At 38.8% G+C, this 16,091-nt stretch overlaps 1 protein-coding gene across 12 annotated transcripts in view; it reads right to left on the reverse strand.

The window, feature by feature from the left end:
* The window catches only part of SOX5 (SRY-box transcription factor 5), a 1,038,891-nt gene that overhangs the window by 876,613 nt on the left and 146,187 nt on the right, over positions 1–16,091 (reverse strand). For 11 of the 12 annotated variants that reach the window (XM_021923251.2, XM_021923253.2, XM_021923254.2 and 8 more), the window contains one exon: positions 6,662–6,743. The exons of the other annotated variant lie outside the window; for it this stretch is intronic. The gene's annotated coding sequence lies outside the window, so the exon portion shown is untranslated. The remainder of the gene's footprint in view (positions 1–6,661; positions 6,744–16,091) is intronic. 12 annotated transcript variants of the gene reach the window in all.

The following is a 16,091-nucleotide window of genomic DNA, read 5'->3' on the forward strand; positions in this document are numbered from 1 at the left end:
GATACCAAATAGGTTCAAATAAAGTATGTGACAGAACTGAAACACTATCAAACAAAATATGTTAACAAAGCCTAGTAGGCAAATGCCTTCATAAATGTCAGGGTCTAAAATAAGTGTTGGCACAGTATGGCCTGTGGTCCAAATCTGGCTCACTCCTGTGAAATAAAAATGGAGATTTTAACAGATGAGCACTGACAATCAATTTGGTGACAGGGACATTAACTTTGAACTCCCAATTAAGCAAAATGTCCCCTCTCCAAAACCTGACTTATAGTATAAAGAATGTACTTTGTTGGCCAGGCACGATGGCTCATGCTTGTAATCCCAGCACCTTGGGTGAAACCCCGTCTCTAATAAAAATACAAAAATTAGCCAGTCCTGGTGGCGTGTGCCTGTAATCCCAGCTACTCGGGAGGCTGAGGAAGGAGAATTGCTTGAACCTGGGAAGAGGAGGTTGCAGTGACCCGAGATTGTGCCAACGCACTCCAGCCTGGGCGACAGAGCAAGACTCTGTCTCAGAAAAAAAAAAAAAGTAATTCATTATGACTATTATATTTTGAACTATGTCCATTAAAAATTTGTACTGGCCAGGTTTGGTGACTTGCACCTGTAATCCCAGAGCTTTGGGAGGTCAAGGCAGGAGGATCACTTGAGGCCAGGAGTTTGAAACCAGCCTGGGCAACATAGCAAGACCTCGTCTCTACAAAACATAAAAAAAATTAACTGGGCATGGTGGCACATGCCTGTAGTCCCAGCTCCTTGGGAGACTGAGGCAAGAGGATGAATTCTGCCCAGGAGTTGGAAGCTGCAGTGAGCTTCACTTGCGCCACTTCACTCCAGCCTGGATGACAGAGCCAGACCCTATCTTAAAAAAAAAAAAAAAAAAGTGCAAAATATTTTTTTCACTTAAAGTACTTACTTATTATCCTCAGTTTTGCCTCCTAGCCTACGAAGCCTAAAATATTTACTCTCTGGCCCTTTTCAAAAAAAGTTTGCCAACATCTAGTCTAAATCTGATCTGCAAAACTGTTTCAGCCTCACCTATTTCTAGTGCTTTTATGATCTATGCATGTATGTATGTATTTAGAATGTATAACATAACTACTCACATAAAGGATTTACAACTACCTCCTAATGCTCCCTAAATCACTACCAGGAAAAGACTACAGTAACTACCCCCTGAAAATAGATTCCTAGAGAGAGTTTGCAATAATGGATGGTATTTATCTCACTTCAGAGTAAAATGAGAAGTAGGTGCCATTTTTACCCAGTAATTTAGCTTGAAAAAATTAAAATTATAATGCCCAATGCTAGTGGGAGTATGGGCAAGAAAATCCATTTCTACATTAACTGCAGCAGTGTTAAATAGCACAATTTACCTGGAAAGCAATTTGGTAATAGATAACAAAATCCATTAAAATATTTACACACTTTGACATAGTAAATCTACCTCTGTAAATCCAGAAATATGAAAACACACACATAAAGATGTTCAATAAAATGTTATTTACAATAGTGACCTGTCCCTACCACTTTTTTCCCCTATTAATGGTCTTAAGATAAATATTGGTACAATCCTTTTCCTCACATCAACATAGCCATTAATTCCTCTGCCTGCATCTTTCTCATCGTTTTCTTCTTCACCTCTGTAGCTACTCTCCTGTTTTAAGAACTTGTCATGTCTCTTCTGGATATCACCTTGGGACTGGATCTACATTTGTGAGGTCCTAAAGCTTATACAATTTAGGGGCCCTTTTAAAGAGAAAGAATGCAAAATTGTGAATGCAAAATGTGTGTGGGCACTTCGATGTCACCTAACATTAATGGAAACATAACGGAGGGGTAGCAGTATAAAAAAAGAAAGCGTGAGTTTTTAACTGGTTGAACTTAGAAATTTGTACTTTTGCAACATCTATAAAAACATATGGCTGTGGAAACACATTTTAGGGTCCCTACTAAAATACTGCTAGGAACCCATGCAAGCTTCATTTATGTAAGCTTTATTTCAGCTTCTTGGTTTATCTGGCTCCTTATCAATCTCTTAGCTCCTAAAGCTTGTAACTTCTAATCCATCTATCCAATCATAATGCTGAAGGTTAATTTTTCTAAAATGATATTCTAAACATACTCTTCCCCTACGAGAAAACCTTTCTTGCCGATAGGATAACAGGCACAAATCTTCCCATGATATCACTCCCACCTACTCCAATCTCATTCTCTGTTATTCTAGACATGCTGCATTATTTGCAGTTCCTTGTAATATTATTCCCATCCTCTCATACCTGAGCAGATGTTCTTTCTTCCCTGGAACTGAAATGTATTTTCTCCTCTTTTCTGGCTAAAGCATTTCTGAGCAAGTTTCTATTTCAACTTACCTTGTGAAGCTTTCCCAGAGCTAACAATAGAGTTGATAGCAACCTCTTTGGCCACTATCCCTGAGTATTGCACTTACTCCTTATTGTAAAGACTCATTCACTGTTTGTTTCCCCTGATAAACCAAAAGCTCCTTAAGGGCAGAAACCTTCTCTTAACTATCTTTATTCCCTAAGCACCTGCACTGAGTAGGTGCTCAGTAATGCTCAGTTGAATGAATGAACAAAAAAGGAGGAGAAGCAAATATACCAAAAAGCTAGTTTTGTTGCTTTCAGTTCTTACACTGTGAGCATTTTTTCACTCTTATTTTAAAATATTTGTGTGCAGCTGTATTTGTTTTATAATGGGAAATTCAATTTACAATAAAATATTTCTTTGAGCTTGACTCTAATTTTCATTAGCTCTCCTACCCAATTCTCCTAAAACCCTGCACACCTGTGCCAAGCTTATTTACATGGCCAACAGTCTACTTTACTTAAAATCACGGTTAGATCCCTGTACACAATTAGCTAAATAAATATCATTAGTGCTGCTTCATTAAAGTGTATTTTTCTTAAGCATTTCTCAATACACATATTTCTCAGTAAGTAAGCACCTATTAGAATTTTGGCAAGAGAAATCTTATCATGGACTTGTTTCTGTAGGTATATACTTCAGGTCTTAACTGAAAGGAATAATAAAAGAATTTTGCCATCTGGAATAAAATAGTGACAAATACTAAAGACCCAAATTATGTTCATATGCATAAAGCCATGTTTCCAAATCACTATAATAATTCCTATCTCCCACCTAGGAGGCACTAAAGAATTGTTTTTAAAAGGAAAATATCAAAACAATCCGATAATTCTCCTAAATATAATCCCCATTGAAGTTGAACACATTTTATCCTTTTTTAGCTAAGCTATCATTATCATTATCCAGTAAATGCCTGCAGGAACTTTATAGCTAACAGTTTACCCTTTTCCTTTGCATGATTTAAATATGTTGTTTTATTACACATTGTTTAAATATACCCTACGTGAAGCCGACCACACACACACACACACACACACACACAGCATATGTAGATAGGAATATAGGTCAAAAGCACCAAAAAATGCAAACCACAAGTCATATGAATAACACCACCAAACTCAAGTTGACACTATTTTAGTAGCTTCAGAAACATTTGAACCCTGGCATAATTTACACCTTGAATTCAGGCAGAAACTCACTTTCTAGCCAACGGTATGATGGTGTTAGATTGGACCTCTCTACAGACAGTTGCCTTTTTCCCCTTTGTGCAAGGCTTGCTGTTCTGACTTCATGTGATGGCACCACCTGATGTCTAAGAGCTTTTTCCTAGAGGGGTCCATGCTTCTGCTAGCCTGGTTTGATTGTTTAAAAGAAAGCCAGCATTCTCCTTGTTGCATAATCCTGCGTGTAAGAGCTGAGATGAAGTGTAGGATAGCAGAAACAATGCGAGCTACAGAGTCACACAGTCATGGAGAGGAACTGCTGCATCGGCACTTCGAGGTCTGTGTGACTTTGAAGTAATTGGCTCCTTTGAACCCTGGTGTTATGGGGCGCATTGCCCCTTCCGCCCCAAATTCATATGTGGAAGCCCTAACCCCAGGATCTCAGAATGTGACCTTATTTGGAAATACGGTCTTTGTGGATGTAATTAGTTAAGATGAGGTCATTCTTGTGGGCCCTAATCCAATATAACTGGTGTCCTTATAAAAAGGGGAAATTTGGACATAGAGACAAATGTGCATAGGAGAAAAATAATATAAAGAGCTACAGAAAGAAGACAGTCATCTACAAGCCAGAAAGAAAGGCCCAGAACAGATTCTTCCCCTGCAGCCCTCAGAAGGAACCTATCCTTCTGTCAGCCTTGATTTCTGATTTCTATCCTCTGGAACTGTGGGACGATCAGTTTCTCTTGTTTGTCACCCTGTTTGTGGTACTTTGCTATGGAAGCCCTAGCAAACTAACACATCTGGTTTCCTCAAATGTCAAATCCTTAATGTAAATTAGGCGGTGCCATTACAAGGATAAAAAAATCACATGGTAGGTGCTGGAAAGAATGCAGGTAATATATTTTATCATGGAGGGGTATACTATTTGAAGTATTTTATCTTATTTCCTTGAATCTTGCTTCTTTCCCCAGTCAGTCAGCCAAGTAGCTATACTCTTCACTCACGGTGTTAGAAAACTGTTGGCAAGGCAGGGAACACAGGACACTGGGGGGTGTCAGTTAATAAATTGGGAAGTTCAAAAGCCTAATGCCCCCTAGGAAATTGGAATGATTCCCGCCCATAGAAAACAGGATCAGAAGAGACCTTCCTACATATAAACTAAGCTAAGAGCGGATGTAGACCCCTGTGAGTACAAAATAAGGTAGCTAAGGCATGTGTGTACATCAGTGGATCCAGGAGCAAGATGGAAGTGGCTGGTTTCACCCTATTCCCACATCACCCTGATCCCAGGCCCCACTGCCTCGACTCTCCCTAGTGGGAGCAGAATGACAGACTGGGAGATCCAACTGAGGCACCTTCCTGAAACAAGGATGAAATTCCAATGTAAATGACCAGGTCAAAATCCAGATTTTAAAAGAAACTGAGAACTATGGATGGCTCTAAAACCTAACAGGAAGTTATAAAGGATCAACAGAAGGGAGATGAGGGGAAGAGGCTTCAAGAGGCTATTGGATAGAGCTGCTGCCGATGCCAAGCCTCACCTTCCCCCCAAGAGAGAGGGATAGAAAGGGCTACCTTTTCCACAGCTCTTTCCAGAGGCTTCAGAGGAAATCTTTAGCGGGCCTGGATGTATTCCCTGGAGTTTGGGAGACCGCATGGACCACAGCCTGGCTCCCACCCTGAAAATCCAGAGGACAACAGACCTGGGCTGTGCCCGCAGCCTCTCCCGCCCCTGAAGGTTCATAAGAGGCATGTTTTCCTGGAGCAGGTGTGGGCCAGGTGTGAGAGAGCCAGCCTGAAGCCCAAGAAGACCACCGGCGGCATTCACGAGACACCAAATCAGAGGCCAGAGGGAAGAGACTATCTGAAACTAGGTGCTGAGTGGGGAGTAGGGTACTGAAGGAGAAGCCCTGCCCAAGTCAGAAGAATTGAAGCTGAGTGGGTCCATCGGAGGGGCCATGAAAGTCTCCCAAAAGTGACCAACTGAGAGTCAGTGTGAAGCAGCTTCCTGGCCCAGAAAACACAAAGCCAGCTTAACATAACATGCGTTCAAGTGAGAAAAATCCCTGAGCTACTTTTCCCCTCTTCTTTCCCATGCTCCAACCCCTGCGAGTTCAGCAACAGCAACTAGGAAGTGGGATAGGAGGTGACAGGTGAAGAGAGAAAAAAATGACAGACCTTTTCCCACTGCAGTAGTCCAACTCAAAAACGGGCCCCAGGTCGGGGAGGGCAGATCATCTGATATTAAATTGACTTTGAAGCTATGATTATGGTGTGATATTGGACATAATCATTTCTGAATGGAGATTATTTCTGTAACTTAAAATGTCCAGAGGAACTTTATTGTAAATCTAAGAGTGAACTTATAAAGTATGGAGTCTGCCTGAGACCTAAATTTCACCCGAAGCAAGGGAATACCTGCCACCCTTCTCCAATGCATTTCAAAGAAACAGAAGGAAATGAAAAAATAAATTGTGTTTTGATTGATTTCCTAAGTTGTGCTTGTTCAAAATACGATTAAAGAAAGAAACCCCAAATATGTTGTGGGGAGACACGGGTGATGGGCAAAAAAGTTTATTTCTTGGGTATAGTCTGAACTTCAGAAACAGCTTGGTAGTACACCCAGGACTTGAGTGGCCTTGCAAAGGATTTCGTGCCATAGCATAACACAGGAGCCACTGAATAAGAGCAGCAATACAAAAAGAAAAAAGAAAGGGGGGGTGGGTGGGGGAGCTTTTTAATCCTAAAGAGTTTCCTCTGGGCCTGCAGCAGTGATAGCATGCCCCTATGTGCCCAAGAAGTATCTAGAAGAAACTAAGAGAAAGAGAACAGAAGATCCTCGAGGATAGATCGAGGTGTGCCTCAGCAGCGGTCCGCAAGTACTGACAAGAGATGGTAAGACAGACATGACTAATGGAGAGATGACAGCCAAGAATTGCAATCCACCCCTCGAGAACTTGGCATCTCATAGCCTTATCCAGAACTTCAGTGCAACCTCAGGCTGCTAGTCATGGTCAAGCAGAGGGTCTGAACGGCATTTACTTTTAGGTTAGCTATGGAAGAATAAAGAAAGTTACATTTCTTGCACCCACAGACAAGAGACCCACCTGCCACATTGGGAGAGGCTTGTCCAAAACTTCTGAGGATCCTCCTGAAGTATGTCTCTACACCTTGGACCAGTTAAAAAGCCTAGAAGAGAATTAGAGCTCAGTCATTTAGAGGCAGATTCACGGTGTACAGAGATAGGGTTGACTGTCTGAAGTCTTAGCTGTTTTAAGAAATACCACTGGATTGCAATAAGCTGAGTGTGACAGAATACAGTATATATGCTACTACTGAAGCCTTAAAATCTTAAAATTCCAACCATACAGATATGGAGTGATCAGCAGAAGGAATAGAAATAGAGTGAATTTGCCTGTTTCATTTACTTTTGAAATAAAACACTCCGAATCCAGGAACAATGTACAGAAAAGAGGAAAGAGAGTAGGGAATTTCGAGGTTTCTATCCAAGACTTGGAATTTTTTAAAGCATTCAATCTGTTTCTGATGAGAGAAGAAAAATAAACCCAGGTCAGGGAATCAATCGTGACAGGAATGGTACTGTAGACAGATTGTTCAAGGAAAAACCTTTCTGATAAGGTGACATTTGAGCAGAGATCTCGATGAAGTGAATGAGCAGGCCAGAGAAAGGAATGTTCCAGACGAGGAAATAGAAAGTACAAAGGCCCTGTGGTGAGAGCTTGCTAAGCGTGTCCAGGAACAGCAAAAAAGCCTCCGCGGCCGCCATATGATTATCTGAGGGCAGAAAGGGGGGACATGAAATGCTTTCCCATGGAAAGCACCAGAAAATGCTCTCAGATTTTTAATCTAGAGGCCTTTAGGGGAAATTCTGTGTGTTTTTAATTAAACATTTTAGTTTGAAATAATTGTAGATCCACATGCAGTTACAAAACACATACACACACACATACACAGAGAGAGAGAGAGAGAGAGAGAGAGAGAGAGAGATCCCATGTAGCCTTTACCCAGTTCCCTCATTGGTAACAGCTTGCAAAACTATATTACATTATCACAACCACAATACTGACACTGACAGAGTCAAGATACAGAACATTTCCATCACCACAAAAATCCCTCAGGATGCCTTTTATAGCCACACTTGTTTCCGCTCCACCCCACCCCTCCTTAACCCCTGGAAACCACTGATCTATTTACAGTTTCTATAATTTCTTCACTTCAAAAATGTTATATAAATGAAATCATACACTCAACAGAACTTTCTAAAGATTCGTCCAGGTTCATGTGTGTATCAATAGTTTATTTTTGGTGCTGAATAGTGTTCTATGGTATGGATTGTTTAATCATTTATTGAAGGACACTGAGTTGTTTCAAGTTTGAGATTAATTCACGCCAGTTGGAATGGCAATTATTAAAAAGTTAGGAAACAACAGATGCTGGTGAGGCTGGGGAGAAATAAGAATGCTTTTACACTGTTGGTGAGAATGTAAATTAATTCAACCATTGTGGAAGACAGTATGGCGATTCCTTGAGAATCTAGAACCAGAAATACCATTTGACCCAGCAATCCCATTACTGGGTGTATACCCAAAGGATTATAAATCATTCTACTATAAAGACACATGCACACGAATGTTTATTGCAGCACTACTTACAATAGCAAAGACATGGAACCAACCCAAATGCCCATCAATGTTAGACTGGATAAAGAAAATATGGTACATACACAACATGGAATACTATGCAGCCATAAAAAGGAATGAGATAATGTCCTCTGCAGGGGCATGGATGAAGCTGAAAGCCATCATCGTCAGCAAACTAACACAGAAACAGAAATCCATACACCACATGTTCTCACTCATAGGTGGGAGTTGAACATTGAGAACACATGGACACAGACAGGGGAACAACACACACCACCAGAAACTGTTGTGAGGTGGGGTGTGAGGGGAGGGAATTTAGAGGACAGGTCAATAAGTGGAGCAAACCACCACGGCACACGTATACCTATGTAACAAACCAGCACATTCTGCACGTGTATCCCTTTTCTTTAGAAGAAATAAGAAATTGTTTTTGAAGTTTGAGATTATTATGAATAAAGCCATAAACGTTTATATACAGGTTTCTGTGTGAACATGTTTTCTTTTCTCTGAGATAAATGTCCAGGTGTGCATTGCTAGGTTATATATGGCAGATGAATGTTGTTTTTTTCTCCCCAAAATCTACAAAACTGTCTTGCAGAATTTTACATCGCCACCAACAATATCTGAATGAGTCAGTTTCTGTACATGCTTGTCAGCATTTGATACTGTCACTATTTTTTATTTTGGCCTTTCTGCATTTGTCATTGGTTAATGATGTTGAACATCTTTTCATGTGCTTAGTTGCTATCTGTATATCTTCTCCCAAGAAATGTTTCTTCAGGTATTTTGTCCATTTTCTAATTGGATGTTTCTGCTTTATTATAGAGTTTTGAGAGTTTATATTCTCCATACTAGTACTTTGTCAGATATATGGTTTGCAAACACTTTTATTCCAATCTGTAGCTTGTCTTTTCATCCTCTCAATAGGATCTTTCACATAGCAACATTTTTTTTTTTTAAACAGGGTCTCACTCTGTTGCCCAGGTTGGAATGCAGTGGCACAATCAAGGCTCACTGCAGCCTCAACCTCCTAGACTCTGGTGATCCTCCCACCTCAGCCTCCCACATAGCTGGGACTACAGGCACATGCCACCATGTCTGGCTAATTTTTTTGTATTTTTTGTAGAGAAGGAGTTTTGCCATGTTGACCAGGCTGGTCTCCAACTCCTGAGTTCCATTGATCTGCCTTCCTCAGCCTCCCAAAGTTCTGGGATTGCAGGTTTGTGCCACAGTACCTGGCCTGAAATAGCAAAAATGTTCATTTTAATGAAGTCCAGTTTATCACCTTTTCCTCCAGCTTTTGGTATAAAATCTAAAAATGCTTTGTCTAGCCCTAGACCCTGAAGATTTTCTTTTTGCCCCTAGAAGTAGTATAGTTTTGAGTTTCACATTTAAGTCTGTGGTCTATTTTGAGTTACTTTTTGTATAAGTTAAAAGACTTAGGTCAAGGGGTTTTGTTTGTTTGTTTTGCCTATGAATGTCCAAATTGCTCCAAGAATGAACTGTTGAAAAGGTGTTTTTTCTGTTGAATTGCTTTTGCACTTTTGTCCAAAATTGGTTTGATATGTTGTGAGTCAATTTCTGGTTTCTCTGTTTATATCATAATGGCTTCCTCCATTGATATAAGTGTTTATCCCTCTGCAAATTTCACAGAGTGTTGATTATTACAGTTATATAATAAATTTAGGAATTGGGTAGATTACTCCCTTTATTCTTCTATTTCAAAGTTCTTTTAGCTATTCTAATTGCTTTGCTTTTCAGCTGAAATTTCAATATAAATTTTTCTTCTCTGTATTTATAAAAAACTTTGTTGAGATTTTGATAGTAATTGTGTTAAGCTTGTGTGTCAGTTTGAGGAGAACTACCACCTTTGCCATGTTGAGTGTTCGGTCCATGAACATGATATAGTTATTCATCTAGATCTTCCTTCAGCATTGTGTGGCTTGCAGCATACACATCCTTTAATGTGTTTTGTTAGATTTATTCCTAAGTATTTCATTTTCTGAGTGACTATAAATAGTACTGTATTTTAAATTTTGATGTTCAGCCATTCATTGCTATATTAATATATACAAATATAACTGACTTTTGTATGTTTATCATATATCTTGCTACCTTGCTAAACTCAAATCAGTTTTGGGAGTTAGTTTTTCTTTTTTTTTAAATGTTCCATGAGATTTTCCACATAAACAATGACATCAAATGAAAAATAGGGACAGTTTTGTTTTGTCCTTTAAAATCCATATGCTTTTAATTACAATTTTTTGCCTTTTTGCACTGGCAAGAAATTCCAGCACTATGTTGAAGAAGGGTCATGAGTAGACATCCCTTGACCTTGTTCCTGATCTAAGAGGAAACACTCACATCTTTCATCATTAAGTATAATGCTAGCTGTAGATGTTTTATAGATGCTCCATGTCAGGTTGAGAAAGTTTTCTATCTCAATTTTTCTGAGAGTTTTTCTCATAAATGGTACTGTGGAATTTTGTCAGTGAACTTTTTGCATGAATTGATAGCACTGTGTGATGTTTCTTCTTTAGGGTGTTAACACACTGAATTGCACTGATGTTTTTTCATATACTGAACCAGCCTTGAATCCCTTGAAATAAACTCCCCTTTGGTCATGATGTATAATATGGTTCTTTTTACATATTGCTGAATTCTATTTGCTAATATTTTGTTAATATTTTTTGTACCTGTATTTATGGGGGATATTGGTCTCATCTCTTTTTTTGTACTTTGTTTTAGTATCTGGGTAATACTACTTTCATAAAATGAATGGTTTTCTCGGGGAGACTGTTTATAAAATACATTGTAAATAATCCATGGGTAACAAAGGAAGTCTCAAGGGCCATAAAAAATATATTGAACTGAATGACAATAAAAATACAACATGTAAAAATTTGTGGATCATGGCTAAAGAAATTCTGGTTTCAATCCCTCTTTAAATATTTGGTAGAATTATCTAGTAAAACCATCTGAAGAATACTTTTTTTGAAAGTTTGTTAAGTTACAGATTAAATTCCCTTAACTGTTATAAGGCTATTAAAATTATCTAATTATGGGTGAGTTGCAGCAGTTCATGTTTTTTGAGGACTGGGTCCATTTCATTTAAGTTGTGAATTTATGTGTGTAGAGTTGTTTGTAGTAGTCCCATATTATCCTTTTGCTGTCTGCAGAGTCTGCAGTGATATATCCCTTTTCATTACTGATATCGATAACTTGTGTTTTTTCTCTTTTTATTCTGTTAGTCTTACTAGCGGTTTGTCAATTTTACTGATCTTCTAAAGTAACCTGAATTTTTTCATGGATTGTTTTCCTGTTTTCAATTTTGTTGACTTTTGTTCTTAATATTATTTCCTTTCTTCTACTTGCTTTGGATATTTACAGCTCTTCTTTAGGTTCCTGAACTGTGAACTTAGATTACTGATTTGAGACTTTTCCTCTTTTCTAATGTACGTGTGTGGTGTGCCATAAACTTCCCTCTCAGAATTGCTTTAGCCATCATCCACAAATTTTTACCTGTTGTGTTTTTATTGTCATTCAGTTCAGTATATTTTTATGGCCCTTGAGACTTCCTTTGTTACCCATGGATTATTTACAATGTATATTACTCAGTTTCCAAGGGTTCAGAAATTTTCCTGTTCTCTTTGTTATTGATTTCTAATTTGATTCCATGGCGGTCAAAAAATATATCCCATATGATTTTAGTTCTTTTAAATTTATCGAAATTTGTTTTCTGGCCCAGGATATGATCTATCTTGGTATATGTTCAATGGGCACATGAAAAGAATGTGTGTGCTGCTGCTATTGGCTTTCAACTAGATTTTGTTGGTTACTAATGTTGAGTAACATATCCTTGCTGATTGTCTAGTTTTTTTTTTACAAAGTGATTAAATCTGGGTGTTCGCATCTTCAAATAATATTGTGAATTTGTCTATATCTCTTCAAGTTTATCAGTTTTCGCTTCATGTATTTTGCAGCTCAGTTATTTAGTACATACACGTTTAGAATTGTCATGTCTTTTTGGTGGAGCAATGTCTTAATAATTATATAATATCCCGCTCTGTCACTAGTAATTTTCTTTGCTCAAAAGAATATTATATCAATACTAACATAGCAACTCCCACTTTCTTTGTATTAATGTTTGCATGATACATATTTTTCTATTTTTTCTTTCAAGCTGCCCACATTGTTATATAAGGTCACAGGTGAATCAGTGACAGGGCTGGGTGAGCGACAAGATCTGAGGACAATGAACTACACAATAAGAAATAAAAATAATAACTTTTTATCTTAAGTGTGTCAACAGTCTGCTTTGAAATGCAGTTATGCTTCATTTCCTTAAGGAAGGCAAAATAAGAACATGGCAGATGGAATATTATCACTCATCTACATTGGAATTTAACCAGGACACTGGGGTTTAAACTTACCCACTTGCCAAAAGTAGCAATAGATACCAAATAAATGGCCCAGTCATTGATATTATTGCAGACACTAGCCCACAAGGGGTTCCAAACATGAAATTCTAAGAGTGACCATGTCCTTTTTCACTGCATATCAATGGCTTTTTTTCCCATCTATCCAGGCTGCCACAGAGTGGCAAATTTGAAGGACACAGGCATATATTCCACATTATGCAGTTTTGCTCACTTTAGATGTAAAAACACTTGAGTGTGTGCAAAAGAGACTGTCCTCAATTCCCAAAATATTTTCTATATTCCCTGATTCATTTTATGAAGGATCAAACCTCTAGCTTGTAGCTCTGAGTGATAGACTTCCCCTTTTAGTCATGAAATCTTCTATGATCCAAACTGAAGGAGAAAATTCTTGTTCATCTCCCATTTATATTCACAGTCAGATACTATAATTAAATAATAGAGTTTCATTTACTTGGGCTCAAATCCATTAATTTTTTTTCTTATTTTTACTCATCTCTTTTCTCTGAAACATATCCCAGTATTATTATTATCCTTGAGCACACAAATACACAGATCTGTGAATCTATAATGAGATCTTCCTATTTTTTTAGACTGAATTTTGCTTTGGTTAAATGTCTAAATTGCCTCTACTTAGATGCTGCCTAAATATGAACAAATAGTGGATCCCACTGGGGGAAAAAAAGTCAGCTTTGAAGAGCTGACCTCCTAGCCAAGTTCATGCATTGTTTATACTCCAGGGAAAAAGTTGGTTCACAGGCTAACTTGGGGTCCTTGGTCTGCTGCCAGCAGAGGGTGAATGTGCTAATACTCTGCATCAAAGTGCAAGTTCAAATGTCCTTCCATTCCAGCCCCGTGTACTGGTCAAAGGATAAAGCATCGTTAAGCATCATGTCCAGAGACAGCCATCTGCCTGCCTCTCACCCAGAGGTGCCACATGTGATGACGGACAGGAAAAGAGAAAGGAAGTGAAGGTGCCAAACACTCCAATAGGGAAGTATCTGAATTAGAAAGAAAAGCTAAGCTCGACAGCTGCCACTGAGTCCAACTCTTTAACCAGACAGAACTACCACACTCTTAGACTGTTGTTTTTAGGAAAAGAGAGGAAGCTTGCAGAATGTGTATTCCCACGTCCAATGCTGTCCTCTCACCACATGCCTATGAAACTCCCCTGTCAACAGAGCTTTTACCCTTGTCTTTTTCTCCTTTTCAGAATTTCTACTCCAAATCCCCAGCACACTTAGAGCAGTGATCTCAGAGGCATTTCTATAGCCAATGCAAATTATATTTCTTTGTTTGCCTCCTAGAGATGAGATGGGAAAGGGAAAGACATGTAAAAGCCCCAAAGTAGCAGCTCAAACCAAAACAGAGGACGAAAGCTCATAACATTTTTCACTAGTTTGCTGTGTAAATCCCCCCTGCTAATTTAGAAAAGCCTTTGTGGTTTTTAATATTAAAAAGTAAAATAGATATATCCCTCTGCTGATGTTCATGAACTAAAGGTAGTTATATTTACTTTGCCAGTTAAAAAGCATAAGTGAACACACCAAATCCCTTCAGGATAGACCATAAACTGTAAACAGGAAGAGAGTCTATTAATCCATTTTTTGTTGTTAATAGGCCACATTTTTATATAAGAAGACTTGTTCCTCTTTCCAGCCATGGTACCGCATGGAGCGAATGTAAACTCTGAGATAACTAACATCTAGTTTGAATAAGAGCACATAATATTTTAATGTTTTTTTATACATATAAAGCCATTATTCCTGATTAGAAGCAAAAATCCTGAGAATACATCATATTCTTATTCCCCTAAATCCCAAATTAGCCCCCTCAGCTGATAAAGAATGAATGGATAAAGACAGCAAGATCAACATACCAATTTGTAAGTTAGGCTGGTAAACTTTGCTTCATCCTAAAGCTCTTAGCCCAAACTGAAAGTACACAGTAACAGTCAACATTCAAGCCCCCTCTACAAGTAAGATGAAAATCCACATCCTAATATTACTGTCATAGACAGTCTCAACCCATCTCTGAGTATGAAGTCAAATGAAATTCACACGTAGTATTGTTGAGCAATCTCTGTAACGTACTTTGTTAGATGAGGTGGAGAAAACAAAGTCATTAAAACTTGGTAATAAAGAAGCTGTGATCTAACTACATCAAAGTTGGAAAAGTCATTAGCAGAGAAAGAAGTAAAATGAGGATGCATTCCAGAATGACAGGAAAGCAGCTCAACAACAAAACATAGGTTGTCCGTCAATATATGAAAAATTACACAGCGCCAAAAATTCAGTAACATCAAAACTTACAGAAAACTTATCTTGGACATTGAAATTCCTGGATCACAAGGATAGAAACAGGAAGACTTGGAGCTGCAGTGAGACAGTGGGTGGTCTCTCCTGGGTACTGAAAGGGCAAGAAGAACCTGAAGAACAGGGCCTGCTGGCAGGCCCAAGCAAGAGCGGGGCAGGCCCAGGATTGTTGAAAGAAGCCAGAGATAACAGGACTTGTACATTTTTAACTCAGGAGTTCTAGAGAAGCAGGTCTTCAGCATCTATAGCTCGGTCAGTCCTGGTTTATTCTCCCCAGGGTGACCAAATGTCTCTCTACTGAGAGATCTTGGACTAGCCCATGTCACAAACCCATGAATCTCCAACTTGTTATATCCAGTCACTTCCTCAGGCAATGGAGGGAGATTTCACGGACTGACCAACCCAGTTTTCCTCTACCAGTATCTCGGCATCAGCAAACTAACATCTGAAATGTCGTTGTTGAAGCCACAAGAGCTATGAATGTATTCAAAAGCAAAGACCCGGGTAAGGAAACATGGTGACTGAAAAATAACCTTAGGAAAGCAAATCCAGTCACTCAACTAACATGTAAAAATATGAGCTAATGTTTCAATTCCTGATTTGGTAGAAAAGATGAGATTATATGAGGAACTAGAGGCACTGAATATTCTCAAGAGGGCTGCTACTGAAAATACACACAACAAGGTCCATACAGTTGAAGTTATTTGTACTTTGAGCAATGATACTCAAACATAGTTTGAATACAATATGACAACGTAGCAAAGTTGTTACTAGCAAAACTCTGAAATTAGTATGAGTAAAATCTCCCTAGCTGAGTGATGTTGGGCTAAATTGAGGTCTGATCTGTCAGTTTGAATTAATGCTAACCAGAATAATTGTCTACTCAGCATCTCATTGAGAAACAATGCTGCTTGACTTTCAGACTTCCTGGTTCAGGTGGAGTTGGCCTGTGTTTCCACCAGCTGCACTGTAGGGGTGACTACTCAGACCTTGGCTATCAGTAACATGCTCTGGCAAGCCATGTGAGGCTCCCCAACACCCCAAACATTGTTGCAACTTTCTCTTCCTCTGTTTCTCATTGGGGTTATTGAGGACCATTCCAACCTGGAACTGCCCATTTGT

The sequence above is a fragment of the Papio anubis genome, chromosome 9 (assembly GCF_008728515.1).
Source record: "Papio anubis isolate 15944 chromosome 9, Panubis1.0, whole genome shotgun sequence".
In the NCBI taxonomy this organism is placed as follows: Eukaryota; Metazoa; Chordata; class Mammalia; order Primates; family Cercopithecidae; genus Papio; species Papio anubis.